The 20,802-nt window shown below is 42.0% G+C and overlaps 1 long non-coding RNA gene across 2 annotated transcripts in view; it reads right to left on the minus strand.

The window, feature by feature from the left end:
- Positions 1-6,469: 6,469 nt before the first annotated feature.
- Positions 6,470-20,802, minus strand: part of LOC122979044 — a 36,068-nt gene continuing 21,735 nt past the window's right edge. For both annotated transcript variants that reach the window (XR_006402787.1, XR_006402786.1), the window contains 3 exons: positions 16,591-16,655; positions 7,921-15,011; positions 6,470-6,768 (listed from right to left, as the gene is read on the minus strand). This is a non-coding gene — a long non-coding RNA (uncharacterized LOC122979044). The remainder of the gene's footprint in view (positions 6,769-7,920; positions 15,012-16,590; positions 16,656-20,802) is intronic.

Below are 20,802 nucleotides of genomic sequence, written 5' to 3' on the forward strand. Positions count from 1 at the left end.
CGGGTGAACCCCCAGACGCACACGCACACACACACACACACACACACACACATAGAATAGACACCATACTCTTTTCTTCAATTCCATGGGATAAAACAACCCTTCTTTAATTCAAAAGTAAGGAGATGAGTGAATTCCACAGAAACAATGCTGAGTGCCTCACCCAGGACCCACACAAACTGACTTCTTCACCCAAGTAGGGGTCTGACAGCATGACACTGACCAAAAGCTAAACACTCTGACAAAATGGATGTTAAACAGACCTCCTGAGAGGCCATTTTTGACCAATAACGAAATTATGGCCTGAACTAAAAGCATAAATGACCTTTGGGGTTATTTGAACTGAAGAAGGGCCGGACCACTCGTGCAGACATGAACAGAAAACTTATGTTATCTACCCAAACCAGAGTCATAAAATCCCAACTCACATTCTGAAAGACATTCATTGAGTCTCTCGGTATTTCTGGTCAAATCTAGTCATTATGTAAATCATGGAATGTTGTTTGTCATAAAAATGCATAAATAATGATATAACTTTGACAACTATGCTATCATCTATTGAAGAGATATTAAATCTGATTTTATTACATCTTTACAACATGTGACAATACTGCCACCCATCGATTAGGATAGTAAAGTCTGTTAACACTAGAGAGTGAGTTGTTTGATGAACTGCATTCAAATTTTATGTTTAAGGTCACCTGAACTGTTAATCTTTCAATCATTTATGCTAACTTAATCAATATTTTAATAGTTGAATTAGATAAGAAGTCCTATTGAAAGAATGAAGTTACTGGAGTAATAAGAATGTATGTATATATGGTTGCTTTAACGTTATTTCATTCACTATAGTATTAAACATTATATCCTTGACAGTCAAGTTAACCAGAAATGTTAATGTGGAAGGATTGACTAACTGTTTTTTAGACTGGTTTTACAATACATTATTATTTACAATGTGACACAAGGTATTCAGACATAGTGACTCAGAAGTGTAAATTTTGTGTTTAAAACTCAAAACTTCAGTGTAGAAAAGTAATTTTCCATCTCAAGCAAAAGTATCAGCCACACCTTGAGGTCCCGGAGGACAAAGAAAATAAATATTCATCAGAGCTTTGGCACGAAACATTTAAAACACACCCAAAACTCTGCCTGTCTTGTCCAAGCTTACAGTATAAAACAAATGTCAGAGGGATCTCTCTTTGAGCTGGTCTCCAAAAGACACATGAGTGAAGACACAATTGTTCCATTAAGACGTCTCTTTTCCCTTATTTCTTTTTCGACCAAGTATATGCATATTTTAATCTTTTATCAAAACAAGTAATTTTGTTTTTGTTTTATTTGTAACATTAAGTCTTGTGTTTTCATGTATAGTATTACACCTTTGAAGTAACGCCGACCCAAGTGAAGTCTTACCCCAGCCTAGATAAACGTTGAGTGTAGCCAGATTCATCTTTATTTGGCATTACACTAAGATTACAAGAAGCCAGCGAGAGCCTGAATCCTCCATTGAAACTGAAACGTCGCTGTGAAGAAGACGGCGATGCCTGAGCTGGACTTCGGCCCGCTTGCTTGCTGATAGCAGTACGGCCAAAATGACCAGCTATCACGCCACCTGCGGCTAACTCCAGCTCAACCCAAAACAACACCGGAGTTACCAAGAGGACATCTCTGCAGCGACAAATCGTCAACACAATAGGCATAAAATGGCTTTTGTGGTAAAGGGTTGATGTCGAATAACGTTAAAATTAAGAAGATAATTTCTTTATAGAAGTACATTAGCTTTCCCTTAGCACTCCCCAATACGTTAGCCTCGAGTCACACACTCAGAGCCACTATTTCTATGTTTTTTTAATTTATTTTATTTCTATTATCATTTAAGGGCCTTATTGTTCTTTTTGTTTATTATTCTGTGCTTTATCATGTACTCTTAAGATGTTTAGCTATAAATAAATGTCTTCATGTATCCTAAGAAGTCATTGTTGGTTTCTTTGAGCACAACAGACAGAGGTCACCGTTTTGAAAAGAACTTACAGTTATGAGACTGATTCATTGATCAGACTGAGAATTGAATAAAGGTTAGTGCTTCCTTCTGGCTCTAACAAATCATAACCTTAAAGGGAGGTGGTGCCCTGATCAAACTAGGATTTTATATTACTAAAAGAATTAACCCTACACACACACACACACACACACACATTCACACGCATACACGCATGCAAACACCCACACAGACACATGCATAAACATCTATATCTGTATCTATGTGCATCCATTCATATACGCAGACATACTCACGTCACTTCAAACACCCCAGACAGCGCCTCCAGCCAGGGTAAGACTATAAATCAGCACCAGGTCTGCCTCGGCTTGATTCACATGCTGTGGTATTATGGTGCGGTGGATCAGGCCTGAGAAAGTATTAAATACATCACACACATGCAAATCCCCACTGATGGAATGACAGGACGGCCCAGCCAGTCATTTGGATATGTATATCACTCCTTAGTTTGGAGATTATACGATTATTATGGTCTATGTGCCATGGAGGGTCAAAAGGACAATTCCTTTGATATGAGATATGTGTTGATGTGACAACAATGAGTGTTGACAGTGCGTGCAATTATGTGTATATAGCTGTGTGTGCATGCATATGTGTGTTAAATATGTAGCAGTTATGTGTGTGTCGGTATGGTGTTTGTTTGATGTATGTATTAGTCCAGCTGTAATGAATGTGGCTGCAGCAGGATGTGTCTCTGGAGAGCTGATTATATCTGTTTGTCATCTGTGGTGAGGGTGATCCTGTGACACCAGGTACAACTACATAGCCTCTCTCTTCTGATGTGGGCACCGGAAATGTATGCATGTGTGTGTGTGTGTGTGTGTGTGTATGTGTTTGTGTGTGATGGTGAGAAGAGTTTACTTGAAGTGCTTTGCATACAAGAGGGAGATACACACTCAGTGTGATGCAGCTGTCACCGTGCTGGTATACTAGTCTATAAATTTGCATGTGTGGCCTGTACTTCCTGTCCTGCGTTTCTTCTTTGCAAAAGTGGCACCAAACATCTGTCTGCTGTCACTGCGGTAACACTAATGGTGTGGGGCGTCAGCATTAGTGCAGAGGCAAAGGAGGAGAGAGAGAGAGAGAGAGAGAGAGAAAGAGAGATGGCCAGCAGGAAAATAGAACAAAATGAGAGAAGACAAGAGGAGAGATGGAGAGATGACCAGAGAAAACATGCGGGTCACTTCACCGCTGTCCAAAAGGGTCTCATTTATCGTCCCCCTCCTTCCCCACATGGCTGGAGGGCAAACTCCAGCTCTACAATAAGACAGCATCGCCTCTGTCAGGACAAGAGCAGAAGTGACTATGAGAGCTGTTGCTCTAAACAGAAGTTGGTTATTGTTGGCCGAAGGCGTACGCTATAACTCACCGCGGTGGGCCAGGCTTGTCTTGGCTACAGCGGCTACAACAGCACTAATCAACACCTTTCTATTCACACACTAAGCTAGCAGTCATTAACACATATCCTGGTTGTTTGCGTATCTGTCAGCACTTTGCAATAGAGCGGCTTCCTTTAGCAAATGAAAAATGGCTGGGCTCATACAGTTCGGTTTGCCAGATGTAAAAATATCTGTATCACTTCAGCCTTCAAACACTTGAGTGAGTGATGAAGGTGAGTTATTAATAAAAACACTGAAAACTGTTCATCCTTTAGATTCTCATCATATCAAGCCCAATTTTTGATACTATTAGCCTACTGTATATGGTCTTTTATGACTTATATGACATGTAATGATGTAACCCAGGAGAGCAGAGCAGTCAATCCCGAAGAGGAAACACATTTGTGCCTGTTGAAGTATAGATACACCAATTTATGAAGATGACAAGTTGCACAAGTTATTTGTCTCCTTCTGTTGTGTTTCAGTTTGTATTTCCTGCTCGCAGTGATTGATAGTGTCATTTAAAACAGAACTGTGGGAGTTTTAGTTTTAAGATGTTCTCAGTGTTACCACCAGTAACCACAGCTGTCACCAAATTGAAACCGAAATCTTCAGATTATAATTTATGAAAAAAATATTTTCTCACTTACCTTTAGTGGTAACCAGCAATGCAGACAGTTTCCGTTTCAATTGGCAATGTTTAAATTTTTCCCTACAACCCAGTACAAGAGAGGTTAATGGACTTACATTTGTGGTCCTCCGGTGTTTATGTTTAAGTCTTTCCAGAAACAATTTACCAGACTAGATAATCCACAGATACCAAAAAAATAATACCAAAACTCCAATATTTGCATGGCTAGTAATCTTTGGAGATATGTGAGAAAATATATTTTTTTGTAATTTGGAAGAACCAACACTTTAATAATCATTTATTTCTTTAAATTATAGCACTCTTTTGTTTGCTAGAAGTGCAAAATATGAGTAATGTCAAAATCAGTCAGACAAAAGCAGTGAAGGAAGCACTTGAGATTATATCAAACTGTTTAAAGTTCTTCTATTGTTAACATAAGAATTGTTAATAGCTTCCTTTTCTTCTTTTCTGCCACAAATTAAAATGTCGTCTCCACTTTTATTTGTAGTCTTCATACCTGAGCGCTCTTTCATTACAGACCCACACTTATAAAGCGGGTTACCAGGCTTTCCCTTTTTGTGTGTGAGTTCAAAAACATGCAGAGAGACTGTCTCCCCCAGGCTAAGGCTGTCCTATATTATGTGTGTCAAAATCTGTATTAAACATGTCACTGTCACTACATGAATACTACCAGCATGTTAAAGTATGGCGAATGGTTGTCTGGAAACATAGTGAAAGTGATGTGCAGAGGGAAATTGTTTTTTATCAGTCCGTGATGCTGTGACATATGGTGTTGACTGAATATCTAACTCATGACTCCTGCAGTGGGTAACCCTGGTCCTCCTCAGAGATACAGTACAACCTATTGGGGTGCAGGGTGCGATACAGAGCAGCATCCCTGGAGGTGGTTTGTTTTACTGTCTTATTTAAGGACTACAGTGATAACAGGGATATGGGCTTTAACCTATGTTTTTCAATTGAAATATCCACAAACACTACACCACCATGCTGCTCCAAACTGCCTATTCCTAGGGAACCTTTGGGTGGATACCGTTGATCCTGGATTAGCCTTCACACACGCACAAACACATGCACACTGACACATATCCATAAACCTGCATATGCACCACTAGTCTTGTTTTATCCTCGCCTTCAGTGAGAGAAACCACTCTTTAATCATTTCATAAGATCATTTGCCTGGCAGATACGCCTCAGGCTTTTCCCATTACCTCTGGCTGCCTTGACCTAGATATGTGTGTGTGTGTGTGTGTGTGTGTGTGTGTGTGTGTGCGTGTGTGTGTGTGTGTGTGTGTGATTGTGGTTGATGGAGAATTTAGAGACGACTATAAGTCCATGCATGGTTGTGTCCAGCAGTGTCTAAAATGCAAATGGACATACAGAGGAGCTGTTATACACACATGTTCACACACAGAAGCAAAATGGTACATTTTGCTGTGTTTTACTGTACCAACCATCTTCATTTTTTGAATGAATATTTGTGTGTTTATGATTTGACCTCTTGCATTTTAAGCAAAGTATCCTCAGATAAAATCAAATTTCTAATCTACCCATTTGGTCGAAAAGTTGTGATTGATTTGCTAAGCAGAAATTGTATCTTGGGAAGAGGTAGGTTCTGAAGAGGTTATTTTTTCAAGTACTCATGTTGAACAGCAGATACACTACAATTTATTTAGAAGTATATGGCTGGTGAAAACAGCTCCAATGAAAAATCACAGGAGGTTTTGTGTATTTACCTTCCTTTGGATAATATATAGTATAATATTCAATTTACAACTGCCAAGCAAGTAAATAATGATTCCTGAAAAATACCTTGTTGTAGCTGAACCCATTAGCTAGCAGGCTTAGAGCAAAGCCACCACTACAAATGATAACATACTAGCCACTGACATCGTCTTTTGCTTAATATGTTAAGTAGTGTACAGACCATATGTCAGCTGTCCAGATACTTTTTGTTGCGGTTGGTTAAAAGCTTTGGATTCAAGGGATTTTAATGTTCTACCTTAGTTTCAGCACATGGTCATGTTCTGTAAGTGCTTAGCTGATGAAACCCCTTTAAAACCATCTGGGGAAACTTGAATACATAGTTTAAAGAGAAAAAAATAATAATTTTCTTACTAGTAGTTGCTGAAAAGCTGACTTCTGACAAATCAGCGTTTAGATGGCTCATTATCACTTGACAGCCTTTCTTGTAGAAGTTTTACAGTGGATCTTTTCCAAACATGTTCCTGTGATGTATGTTTTCAGGGTTGTTTGCAGTGCCACGTCACTCACTGAGCTGCTTAGTTTTATGTGTGGATGACCTATGGGACGTTGTCAACAAAAGACCTGCATAAGTAGAATAGAAGCAAAAATATGGGTATTACATATTTTTCTCTTTTTATTTGGCCAGCTAGTGAGCCATTTAGAAAAAGTGAGGAACCAGTCATCAGACCAAATGAATTCCAATGATTAGAACTGAATATCTGCATAAACAATAATGTTACCTTCTATGAAATAACAGATCATTGCACACACACAACCAATTTGACTTTTAAATGCACAGTTATGTCATCAAACAAATGCGAGCTGAGCAGACAGCAGGGAGTGGTCACCCCTACAAGACCTCTTGTACAGTCAGCCCGGCTCCTGCCCACTCGCCTCAGGACAGCAGAGTGACGGATGGAGGGACAGAGGAGCTGTGGGTCGGGGGAGGAGGTGAGCATATATCAACGACAGGCTGAAAGATGTCAAGATGGAAGGTAAAATTAGGGGACAGGAGAGAGCAAGGGAAGACAGAAAAAAAATGAGAAGAGAGGAAGTGAAGAGAAGGAATGAGAGGAGTGATTGTTTTTGGATGCAGGGATGACCTTTGACCCCGTAAGGCTGGAGATGTACTTGCTTTTTAACCATGTGTTTGAGTAGATATCTGGCTGCGTCATGAACGTACTTATTCACATACGTGCCTATGTACTTTGCGTGTCACTAGAGGACACACCATAGAACTAAGGATATAAATAGACCTTCTGGATTTGCACGATGTAAAATCTGCCAAAAAACACAAAGAAGAAGAAGAAGAGGCATGATGTACAAAATAAACATGGTGACACACGAGGAGGGTACTGCTTTTGTGCCTACTGATTCCTGACCCTGTCACATCCCCATACTGCCCCTACACTGCCCCTACCGTCATGTGCATATTGCATCTTGCGGACGCATCCATTCATTTCTGAGGATGCGCACAATCAACACTCCAAAAGGATGCAGGATACGCGAGGCAGCCATCATGCACACGTGAGTGTGTAGTTAAAAGCAAGTATATCTCCGGCCCAAGGCCGGAGGTGAGGATGAAGCAGACTGAGTCTTTGGGTAAACATATGGTCTTGATTTATCCTCTCCATATGAGCACAGTGCACAGATGCAGGTAACTCTGTAGGTGTTTGTGTTTGTAATCTTCAGTTTTTTGTTGTGTTTAAATCAGCACAGTAGCTTAAGCAGTTAGGTCACCTGCTGTTCACCAAGGCAAATGTATTTTTTCCCTCTTTCTCAAACATATCATCTCTTAAACTTGTGAAAAACAAAACCTTCAGTATGTTCCATGTAACTGAATTCATCAGTGATATTGAGTTAGGCAAAGCAGTGAATCAAATAGTGAATATATATGTGTATTTTGCATAAGACTCCTGGAATACTATATGATGTCTTTGATAGCCTTTGCTGGATGGTATGCAAGAGTGTGCTTTTGACTGACACACACTTAAACCCAGCGTGGTCTATTTTCACATTCAAGCTGTGGAGAGATAATGCTGGTTTCTAATCCTATGGAGTAACCTCGGGCTATACAAGCATACCTGATATTTCTGATATCACTCCGTCTGTGAGATTGCGTCGAAACTGCACTCCGTCCCTGAAGCCATATCACATGCTCTTGTATCTCTTCATTCCAGTTTCAATCAAATGTTGGTCGAACGTTTCACTTGATGTGGGCGAGGAGTAGCCTTGGGCAGCCAAAGGGTATGAGGCCAGTGTGTGGCTATCAGGCCTCCCATGCATGAAAGGACATCTATTATCTGTGGACCTGAGAGCATGTTGAATTCTCATACACAAGGACAAATGGATACAAGTTAGGATTCATTGAAGTAGACTACTCCATGCTCAACCAACACTAACCAAAAAAGGCCACGTTTCATTGCGTTGTAGGATATGGCAATTATTTCCACATTCAAGATCAAAGGTGTGTGGTGGCAATAGTGGTGTTGTTTGGTGCAGGAGTGAGAATAGGTGATCAAAAATGTCAAAAAATACAAGATGCTGCTTTGGTTTGGCGTGTTCCTACAGGTACCGGTGAGATGATGAAAGATAATACAGCCAGCAAGTGTAGTTTAATAATACTTACATGAATCTGAAGCTTTATCATATAACAAAACACTGCAGACTCTTTTATGTCACTACGAGACAAGATTGTGAAACTCTGGAAAGTTATAGGTAAACAGAGGAAATATGAGAAGGTAATTTAATTGCATGTACTTGATTGGTCAAAGAAGTACATTACCAGGTGATGTTGCATTGCAGCAAAGTTGAGCAAGGTTTTTGCCTAATGACCCTGCATTTTTTTTTTGTTTACACATGAACACATTTTTAGACTGTTTGATCATCTCAAGTTCTCAGTGTTTTTCACTTTTTGCAAGCCGTTTATGTTTTTTCAACTTTAAAGGCCCAGTGAGGTGGCACCGTGTTCAGCTTCTGTAACGAGACATATTACAAAGTGAAACTGAACATGTGGGTAGGACATCATCTCGAGAGGGATTTGTCCTAATTGTTAAGGGATTTGACTGGATTGCAAAAAAGTGGAAATGGTTTAGCAAGCATGAGAATTTTCACCGTCACCCCTCTTGTTACATCAGGCGGTGGAGGACGAGGGAGAAATGAATAAATTAGACCGCAACCATGCTCTTTTGGAGACAAAGAAAGCTTAAACAAAGTTTTTGCTAGCTGATATCCAAACACACCTGCAACCCATGATATGACTCTGCTAGCTACTAGAGCCCATGAGCTAATGGTCAAGTTATGTGATGGTTTTATATGATATGAGGGGTTAACTGGTCACCCCAAATCACATTAAAGTGCAGGATGAGTCATGAAAAATATACCAAGAGATAACAAAACAATGAATGTAGGGGGAACAGGATATTTTTGTCTAATTTCACTGGATCTTTAGATTGTACAGTGTTTATCTGTGAAACAAATTTGCAGCATACAACTTTTATATACTGTATTAAGTAATTTTGACAGAATTCAGACTGATATAAAGGGTGCATTAAGTTCAAATTAAAGGGTCTTACCTGCAGGGATATCTGTCTCTGACATTCCTGCCATCACTAAATCATAATGGAGGTAGAATTGAATTCAAAGTATCAAAAAATTACATTTAAAAAAACACAACAGCAACTTCTCTTTCCGTCAAAAATGTCCCAGAATAGTTTTCATTACCTTCTACTAAAGAAATAGTCCCAAAGACAGCGAGGTCTGTGGATAATCCTGAGTAACTGGGACATTGTGTATAGAAAAGGGTGTTGCTGTTAAATTGTGCAGAGGTAACTTTTCAGTCCCTTCAGCAGAACAAACGAAGCTCCATTGTATTGGCTGGTGGCACATGTTTCAGAGGCTGATATTTTAAAACCTCTGCACATACAACCAAGACAGCATGATACCAGCTGACGAGATAATGAAACAACAGCTTGAGGTTGACTGTAGCTGAGAGGTCAATTCAGCTATGAGGAAGGCAAATATTTTCCTGCATGAACGGTGTTTACATTTCAGTTTAGTGAGGGCACAGCGATTGTTTTCCCGGCAGGTCAAGGGAGCGTACTGCAGACAGGCTTGACAAGTTTTCTTTTTTTTTCATCTACATTTTTTTTTGTCCATAATCTTTCTTTGCTCAGAGTGATTCATGCTTAAAAAATTTTTACACCGCTTTTTATGACACGGTACTTGACTGTAAGATTTGTTGAGTTACTACCCAGCACCTGTCTTCACTCTCCGATTTGAGCTTTAAAGGTCGTTGTCTATTTCCGTGGACAGATGATGATATTCAGCTTTAGGTGGTCCCAGAAGGACTTCTATCTGCTGTGAATCCATTCCAGGATGTGTTCAGTGGGTCTTTCTTTTCATATATCAACACAACCGGCAGAACAATCATCCTCAATCACCCTTTTTCTGTCTGTCACTCGGAACCCCTCACCACACTGGCAGTGCTCCCAAAAGCTAACGTGGCATCACATTCTTGACTAAACGTGCATAAAAACAAATTAGCCTGGCCCATACAATTTGCAAAGAGATGTGTGCAGCCAGCCAGCAAATAGATGTCATTCCAAACCAAGGTCATGATGGTATTGAGGCTGGAAATTTAGGATTGATGTTTGCACATGCCGGCCTCTTCCACTTTTCACTCTCAGTTTGACGGGTTTGATGCAGGCTTATTGGACGAGACCCACTGGGAGCGAGACGGCACAGAGAACAGAGACAATCCTCCGCAACCTTGTTGTTTAGAGCTGAATTAAACCCTAACTTACCATCATTTTGATGCTTGTAAAAAGCACTGAGTAGCTGTGTCAGTACATTTGAAAAATGTTTCCTGTTTATCTTTTTTTGGTGCTACAACTGTCTTCTAAAGTTTGAATTAACGATTTAACCTTTAAGAAAGTGTGTGGGTGAAGGATGCAGTCAGCTGAGGTTTTAATGGCAGGAAAGTCACATTTACATTTCCTGTTATGGTTTGAAACTGTATTTTGAGCAGCACTGACATATCTTCATACAGTCGTCCAATTTGGATGATGCAAAATGCTACACATTTGGTGATAGCATGAGTGTCAGAGGACCTCTGCAGGTCTGAATTGATTTTTTCTTTTTAATAATCCAAAGCATGTAGCAAATATGATAGTCCTAGCACATATATGTATGTGCTTTTATATATGTACATATTCTTCGTGTTTTTCTAGTCATTGACATGCATGGTAAATATACAGTATGTTACAGCAGGAGAGGCTTTCTACCCTCCATGGTATGCAGAGTGGGGCTGTGTTGAACAGAGCAGGGCTGGTCTAATAAGTCCCCAGGCTATGGCAGCCAGGCCTGTGGTAGGTGGATGATGGATCTCAGTGCCAGGGTACATAATGGTGGGACATGGGAGCATGGGGGTGAAGGACAACACTCTGCCCTCTCTCCTTAATCAGATGCAGATCAAGCTAAAAGCAGCAGAGCAGCAAATCCCTCCTCTAACAGTGAGCCTCTAGACCCCGCACAATCCCTTCTCCTTTGCCTCTCTCCTCTCCTCCTGTGGCCCCTCCTCTCTTCATCCCTCTCTCTTTTCTTCTGATTGTCTTAGCAACAGAGCTTAGGGAGCGGACAAGCGGAGGAGATGGATGCTCAGAGGCCTTTACCACAAAGATCATATAGGATAAGTGCAAAAGCCCCTTGTGGCTTGTTGATAAAGTATTGATTTCTCAGCAAGCTGCTGTTTACGAATCACCTTGGAGGGAGTGACCCCCGAGACCTTAGGGTGTGAGATAGGAACGTGTGAGGAGGGGGGAGCAATGGGGGACACAAGGGGGTAATGTGAAAAATGAAGAAAGGGAGAGCAGAGAGAGAGAGAGATAGAAAGATAGAGGAACAGAGAGGGCGAGATAGGAATTGATTGGAGACAAACCTTGCCATTAATTGAAGGGACGGATCAATGATGGTGGAATGTTGAATTTGGGGAAAACGAGGCAAGAGGTGACAGTAGATTCAGGCTCTGCTTCTTGTTATTGGTGGACAACATAAAACCAACTACACTTGCATGAGTGCGCTGACACACTCAAATGAACACAGTCTGCGCTTTGATGCCCCTTCTCATTGTCTCCCGTGAGATCAAGGCCTTGGCCATGCCACTATGAAGAATATAAGGAATGCTAATGTCATCCTCAACCTAGACGCTCCTTCCTGTCCTCTGTTTAGGAGATGGTGGTAAACAATGTGGGTAAAGCCATTTTGGAGCATCCACGCTTGTTCCAGGGTGATTGACACAGACAATGTCATTACCCCTAGGGGCTCGAAGGGGGCAGAGTATGGCCAGACAGACGTATAGCTGTCAGCTTTCAAGTCCACTCTGAAAAGTTTAAACCTCCATTCAGAACTGTTTTTTTTTTCCCTCTTTCACCCCCATCTGTACCCAGAGTCAAGGTGAAGGCCTTGGGTCGTCTGTGTGTGTGTTAGCTGCATTTGCCCACATCTGATCAATAGGTCACTATTTAGTGAAAATGTGACTTGTTTATTTCTCCCCTGTCAGGACTGTGAGTAATTCAGGAGGTCCTCATACCTATAAGAAGGAAAAAAAAAACAACTCATTAAAGGAAAACATTGTGGACTGCAAGGACCCTGTTTTCTGATGTCAACATTTTGTACACCCATCCACCCACAGAGACCGCATCTGTGCAGATTTTGCTGCAGTATATGAATGTCACCTCATATTTTTTTGTACAAAATGTAAAAAATGGGCAATTTTCATTTTTACAACACTGCCAAACATGTACAACAACAAGATTGTTTTTTTTTTTTTTAAAGAAAGACAGCAAACTGCTCGCTCCCGCTATTCTTCCCTCTCTTACACCTTGTTGTCAGGAAATCTAATTTGTACCCATGGCCCAGAGAGCCACCTGGCAACATATGCAGCATGCAAATGTGGCTCTGTTTTCAGCATTGCCAGTTGTAGAAAGAGAGAGAGAGCGAGGTAGAGAGAGAGAGAGATTGCCCTGGAGGATTAATGACATCATTCTGTATGCACCTCTGGACTCCCAGACCGCCAGGATATTACCCACCTCTGACACAGAGGGATAATGTTGGTTCTATGAAGGCACAACGTTAGGGGATCTATCTCTTCCTGCTGGCGTACAAAAAATAATGGGGCTGGTTCATCATCAGATTGCGGTGTCAGGTTTTGGGGAAAAAATGAATAAGAATGTGGCATATTGAGAATAGATGGGTCTGAGGCTGTGGGCCAGTTAGAGTATACGTCTGGGTCGGTGACAGTCTCACTAATGGCGGCTCTCTGTGCTAACATAGCAACACAACTTGCTGCAGCCGGGCGCAGTGTGAGGTTGCTTTTCTTTGTAGGACATTATCCATCTTCTGTGCTGATTATGTTTAATGCTTTTATTTGACTCAGTGGGACAATGTGTCTATTAAAGGAGGCACAAAGGACAATGGCTGCAAGTGGGTAAAGCCCTCTGCAGATACAAGAGTGATGCGCCACATTGGCCCTCTCTCCAGGGGAGCAGTTATCACAAACAAAATTCATCACTGTGTCACCGAAGTAGTTGCTGGTCTTTTAGCATTGTAGCTTCATTCCATTGTCATGAAATGTTACATCATTTTTTTCATCCACATCTCTTATATTAAGTGTCTTATTCTCCCAGTTTTTTGTACTTATTTGCCACTTTCACACATTCAACTTTTTAACAATGTTGCATTAAGTTATTCAGGCAAAGCAGGTTTTCATTGTTCACACATGGGTCTCCAATGTGCATAAAATCTGCATTGAGGCTGTATCTACATGAAAAAATGTCTCCATGCATAGATTACATTCCCCCAGATAAAACATTTTGTATCAAAAAGTGTACATGGTATTACAGATTAACGCACAAACAACAAACATGATTTCTAATTAGTTAGACTAGTTTTTCTTTTTACAATCTCAATATTTGCTCGTTATTTGTCTTCAGAGTTTGAAGAGCATACCTCTTGAATAAAATGCTTTTCTGCAGTTGACTTTCAACAGCTGCACTGCCACTCGATGAAAACCCACCTGATAAAGCGTGATCATTTTTGAAGTGGATCGCCATATGAAAGTAGTCCCTGCAAGTGCATTTTCATGCTTTACAGGGTAATGAGGTGAGGGTGATTCAAAGGTTCACAAAAACAGTTATATATGTTTGTAAAATATGCAGATGATATTACAAATATCAAGATTATCATTTGTAATAAATGGGCTCAGTGTCCTGATTTACTTTTTTTCTGCGTATACACATAAACATAACAAAAGTATAGCATGAATATTGCTGCTTTTTTTCTTGAGCCTGTAAATTGCCGGCGCATCGTACACTGAAAATGGACTCACTGTTCTCACGTGACACTGACATGGAAAACTGCCTGAACATTTATGTGTTGCATGTGGGAAAGGGGTTTCTCTCTCTCTCTCTCTCTCTTTCTCTGTCTGTCTTTCACACACACCCCCCCTCCACATGCACACACATCTATCCTGTTTATCCTGTCCTCTGGACCCAGAGGCCCCTGGCTTCAAGGCCAGAGAAGACCAGCCTAAAGGCTATAGGCTGTCCTATCCTGTTTCAGGCCTCTCATAGCCAGCCACATCTGTTTAATGCATACATCCAGTCATGAGGTCATGAGGTGGGTATGTGACAGGGAGCAAAGGGGGCTCTGGACTCGGAGATCATTAGTGCCTATGGCTATTGTGATTTTGGCTAAACGCAGAGCTAAACAGTGAAAATGACAAAAAAAAATCAAATGGTTTGTGGCTGTGTGTTAGGTTAGAAGATCGTTTATGTCCGAAGGTTGCTTGCACTTTTGTTAACCAAAAATGGTGGTGGGGGATGGAAGAAGAAGTGTACTTCTGAGCTGAAACAAAGTTCAGACCAGTAACATACAACTTGACTTGCATTTGGCAGGCATATCACCCCCTTCTCTGTTCATCAGGGCATATGTCATTCCTCGTTGAGACCCAAAGGTGCGTTGAGGAAAGAACAGAGTGTCTTTCACCCCCAGGCTCTGTCATTGAGACATAATGGGACCTGTCTGGCCAAAGGCCCTTTTTTGGTTTCCATCAATTGGAGAGGAGAATGGATCCCAGAGGAAGGTATCAGTGTCCATGCGATGTTCTCTGGTCCGACTGAGGAATGCCAAGAACAACACAGCGGGTTTAGTGCTTAGGACTCGGAGAGGAAATTACAAGCTAAAGACTCTAGATCTTAGGACATTTCCAGGTATTTAAGGCTATTAATCTGCTGAATTCCTTAATGACAATATTATGGTTTGTTGGCTACCGCTTTCATTCTGTCTGCCTGTATGTCTGAGGACTGGGTGCACATGGATAAACACACACATGAAGCAACCGCACAAGCGAGCGCACGCACGAATTACATACATACATGCATAGGAGGATAAACACAATTTGCTGTGCAAATCCCGCCCCCTGCCCCAAAGACACACACAAAGATACAAGCAGCAGCTTTGCAGATACAGATACATAGTTATCCACACTCACTCACTCTCTCACCACACGTATACAAGGGGGTCTACTCTAACTGTGGCACACTGCCACTCACTGGTCTGTGAGGGGTGCTGCTGTGTCTCCTCCTCTCTAATATCTTTCTTAAAACATCTTATTTCACACACTGTCTACAGTATGTGTCTATATGTCATCCATTGTCGTCTATTTCCAAAAACCAAAATATGTAATAAGCTCTGATTTAAGTTTTGAGTTGTAGTTGAGTTCCATTCACTGCAAATTATTTGAAATTATAGGCCTACAAGACAAAAAAAAAAGCCAGTTTCTATGATAAAGTCCCAAGTCTTATTCTCCAAGGTCAAAGTGTTGTCTGTTTGAGATACCTGCTCCTCTTCGTCTCTCTTTTAATAGAGTGATAACCTCTTGCTGCAGTGGTGACCGCGTATGCAGATGATGAGAAAGAATGAAAAGGCGACAGGAAGCGAGATAAAGGATTAAGGGAGGGAGAATGAGAGAAGGGGTGAGAGATGTGCAGAGAGAGAGAGAGAGAGAGACGGACAGAGAGGGAGAGAGTGAGAGAGCAGCGCGCTGTGTGACATGTGGACAGATGGTAGCCACGCCGCATAGCCGCCGAGGCACATGCGATAGCCGTGAACTATGGTAGAGCCTCCCACACCCACGCCTCTACTGTTGACACCTCTCAACATACTCAGGCAGAGGGAGAGAGACATAGAGGGAGAGAGAGAGAGAGAGAGAGAGAGGAGAGAGCATGGGGGGAGGGAAGGGGAGGGCACACACACACACAAGCAGGATGCTGGGTCTTACACTGTGTACTGAAGTACGCAGGTAGCATCGCTCTATGTAGAGGAAGACAGGAGTAGAAGGTTGTAGAGTAACTCTGGTTCTGCTCCAGGAATAAGAGAACTTAACTGAAAATCATACTGACATTTATAATCATGCAAATGACTAAAATACAGCCCTGGAAAATCACTTAACAGTCTGTCATGTGGTCACTCCATTTATTTTATTTATTATAAAAAGAAGTCATGTCATTGTTAACTCAATATTTCTACTTTAAACTGCCTTTCATGAACATTTCCCACAAGCCCAAGAATTTTGTGTGCTGTACAAGATATCAATTCATTTCTAGAACCCAGAAACACCATATATTCATTTTCAAAAAGTCATTCACACACAAAGCAATGTACAGTATGTTATCCTACACAGTGATGTTACTTACTGTATGTTAGGGCTTCATTCGTCCCCAGAGACGTCTAACCCCCTGTTAGAACTTTTATGAGCGACCTGTTAAAAAATTCAAGAACAGAAATTCAAATAATTCATTGATTTAAACACAGCTGCGGTCTCTGAGCCCCCGAATAGTTGTAATTTGTCAATTTCTGTAGCAGACTTTTGAAATATGTCATCAGTTCATAATCATATTTACAAGCGCTCCTCATATGATTAGAAAAAGACTGATAAAAGCAAACTTCAGTGTGAGATTGCATCGAGTGAGAAGTTAGTGTAACAGCTGCTGTAACCCAGAAGTGGCATCAGGACTTTAGCTTTCTATTGTATGCTGAAGTAGACCTATGACATTAGCAGGTGTCATCTCTTTAAAGAAACAAAACAACATTTCTGCTTTTACAGTTATCTCTGAACCTCCGCCTCTTTTTGTGCCTTTTTCACATCATCTACCCTTTTCTCTCTCCCGCTCCCTCCCTCTCCTTTTAAACCCGCCTTTCTCTCTCGCTCTGTTTTCCTTCTCTTCCCCCCATTCATCGTACCCATGCAGGTTGGTCTGCGCGGTTCGTTGTGTTGTTTAATATGCACAGCCCATTCTTGCTCCTTTATTATTGTCCCACTGGCGGCGGAGGCCCTTTTCTTTGGCCAGACAATGGGCGGCGTCGTGACAGAGAGCACGGTGGTCATGTCCCATTTGCCACCCCGTGCTATCTCTCTATCCTGCCCCCCTTCTCACCCGCCATCCGCTTTTCAATAGCACCCTAATACTGTTACAGGAGAGAAAGACCTGGGAGCCTTCAATACGCCCCAAGCCTCCGGGGCCACAGCTATATACATACTATTAGCATAATTATAGCCTGAGAGAGTGAGAGAGAGATAGAGGGAAAAAGACAGATAGACAGAAAAAAAGAGACAGAGAGGCAGCAAAGGTGTTTGTAATGTGACAGTAGTCTCCCCCCCAACCCCCCTTCACACACACATACACACTCGTGGAAAGACATTCTTGTAAAGGACATTTGAATAGATCTCGTATTGGATTTGTCCTGATCTCATCTATAGTTGGACTAGTCCACTCCGGGCTGGGACTCGTGGGTGGGCAATTCTCCTGCTGGTGCCACGGTTGCCTGACTTTGAACTTGAACTTGGACCCTGGGGGTCGAGCAGATTGAAATTGAATTGAGGAGGGCTCCCCCTGGGATTCTGGGCTGGTAAATGCAGGCCAGAGCAGCTGTGGTCCTGGCGGCTTGTTTACATGTTAACATCTCTTCCCATTCGGTTATATTATTCTGTCCTGCTCAGTAGCATGCATTCATGTTCAGTTGTAACAACGCGGTATTTGAAGTCCGGCCTCAAGCAGTTAATCTTTCATTGTTTAGATTCCAAAACATCTGTCATTCTCACAAAATCATCAGTTGTCTGAAAATGAAAGCATAACATGGTTTGGTTAGAAAGCAGAGATGTGTGATGGAAGTGTCGTGTGGTTCTGAAATACAGACCACTGTTGTTTTGGTTGCGCTTTGTTTGACTGCTTATTCCCAGAAGATGATTTTTTTTGGAAGTGCAGCATTTATTTTTATCAGATTTGTGTTATCTCATGACAGTTAAAAAATGGAAGAATAACTGTAACTGGGCGGGTGTCACATTGTCTTTCAGAGTTTTTAATGGACATACAATAACGAGTATTTCAGGTGGTGCATCAATAACAAGGAACAATGGAGCTCCTGGTTGCCTGGTGGTTAAGATGCATGCCATGTAACTGCAACATCTTGTTCAATCCCAGCCAGGGACCTTTGCATGTCATCCCTCTATTTCTTCCCATGTGTCTACTACCATTGATAAAGGCTAAAATGTCCAAAAAATATAATTTTCAAAAATAAACACCGGTATTGAAATCCCTCTGCCGTTACATCACAAATGCTGTTTTTCTCACACTGTCACACATAGATAGGCAGGCACACCCTAACACCCGTACTTTGCCTTCATGCGGCAGCTACTGTATACCACACAACAGTTCCACAGAGTAAAACGATGATCTGTTCTCCACCCACTACATATTTTTCATAGGAAAGAATACCATAGCAATAGAAAAAGCCAACTCCTCGCTACCACTAGCCCAGTCATCCTGTTTTAGGGGCGGCTTTAAAGCATGTCACAAGACCTCATGCATAGTAAACAGTGCGGCCTCCATGGCTGACTGGTGAGCAATTTGCCTCGTAGATTGCCTGGCCCCGGGGCCTTGGAGCTATGTTTATGTATGAGCCCTCCTGTTTCATATGTATCGGCCCCGGATCATTTTCTACCCCCCTCCGTCCGCCCCGTTTTCTCCCTTGCAGAACTGATGGCATACGCATACACACAGAGACACAAGCACACATGAAAAACACACATAGAACAACACACACATACACACATGGACAGACACATAACGTAAACATTAAGAGTGATGACTCGCACAAGGGTTGACACTGTCCCAGCAGATTACACTATTGTCAATACAAATAGAAATTTACTATACATGTGTCGCAGCTGCTGCCGCTTACCGTGGTGGTTTTGCTTTTCAGGGTGAATGGAAATGTATTTGGAACATGTCTGTGATGGTGTATTCACACCTCCCCGTGTTGGATATTTTATACCACCTTTAGCTATATTTTCTAACTTAATAAACAACTTACAGTCCATGTTGAAGCCGGAAATTTGTAATTTGTGAGCTCTGTCTCATCAGCACCATCACAACATTATCACAAGGCTGTCATCACATGTAAATAAAGAGATTTTTAAACACGTGTCAAACACTCAATGAATTTCCTGGTGTCGATGGCATATGCTGCAAGACCGCATGCAGAGAGACAATTACGAAACTGAATACATGTAAGATGAGAATCCGAGTTCATTAACCCTTCATCACTCCCTCTGTTATCCCTCTCTCCTCCATTTCCTGCATTCTTATCCTGCTCTTTCTCTTCGCGATGGCTCTCGCATTCATCGTTTGAACCCCCACCCATATCTCTGTTTAATGAGAGAGTGGACATGTTTTAAAGATGCACAAAGCCCATCTTTGACTAGAAAGGAGATGCTCGTAGTAAGACCATCTTAAGAAATATTTACAGCATCAAAAGTCGGGCCAAAGATGTCCTCTATGTGTCAGCTAAGAGCGAAGCATCTCCAAAGGGCCCAAAATGTAATGGGTTTCACAGGACACAATTTGTTTGATATGAAATGATCCTCGGCAGACACAAAGTGGCCCCCATTAGGAGCCAAGCAGATTAGTGCAGTCCTCTGAGGGTCCGTGGCTCAGTGTCAGTGGTGGAGGACCCTTCTTATCTTTCATTAAGCGCACACAGCAGGGCGGATTCACCAGCTCAGGAGGGGGGGGGTGGGGGAGGTGGGTTGGACTGAGAGAGTAAGAGAGAGAGAGAGAGACAGAGAGAGATAGAGAGAAAGGAAGAGAGGGGAGGGAAACAGAGATTGGTGGCGTTTAAAAAATCGTTTCCACATATCATAGCCCCATCTCTAATTCAGTGCTGGAAGCGAGGGAGCCGTGGGGAATGCACAGCGTCTTTCTCTCCAAATGCCAAAATTGACCAGCAGGCACAGAGGAAATGAGGCTGAACACAAATACACACACATACGCATTCTGTATGTGCGCGCACATACACTTGTGAATGCAGGCAGGTTGGATAAATGCACACGTTGGGGAAAAAAAAGACATTCACATAGGCAAGCACCAGCAACAAACACATTCACACATGCCAAGTCTTTAATACAGACAAACACAAAGCGTGCAAAAATGAGACCTACTCAGACACTCACAGGGGAATACCACTCTTCACACACATACATCCACACACCACAGTGATGGCAGCATGCCATACGGGTTCATGCCTAATCTGTGTTTGTTAATGGTTGGCGTGTGCTAATTACTGTCACCGTGCACCAGGGGCCTTCGCTGGCCAATCACCAACTAGACTAGCCTCTGACCGGCCAATCGCTAGCCGGTCTAGCCTCTGAACCAGGGGGCTTCTGGGAGATAGGGACTTTCAGCGGCAGTGAAATTGGCCTTGGAACACTCGGCTAATACTGGAACATGATGTGTGTGTAAGAGAGAAGAGGGAGAGAGACAGGGATGGAAAGAAAGATGTGTGAGCGTGTGTGTGTGTGTGTGTGAGAGAGAGAGAGTGCTTCCATGTGTCTGTGTGTGACTCTATGT

The sequence above is a fragment of the Thunnus albacares genome, chromosome 3, assembly GCF_914725855.1.
Source record: "Thunnus albacares chromosome 3, fThuAlb1.1, whole genome shotgun sequence".
Taxonomy (NCBI): domain Eukaryota; kingdom Metazoa; phylum Chordata; class Actinopteri; order Scombriformes; family Scombridae; genus Thunnus; species Thunnus albacares.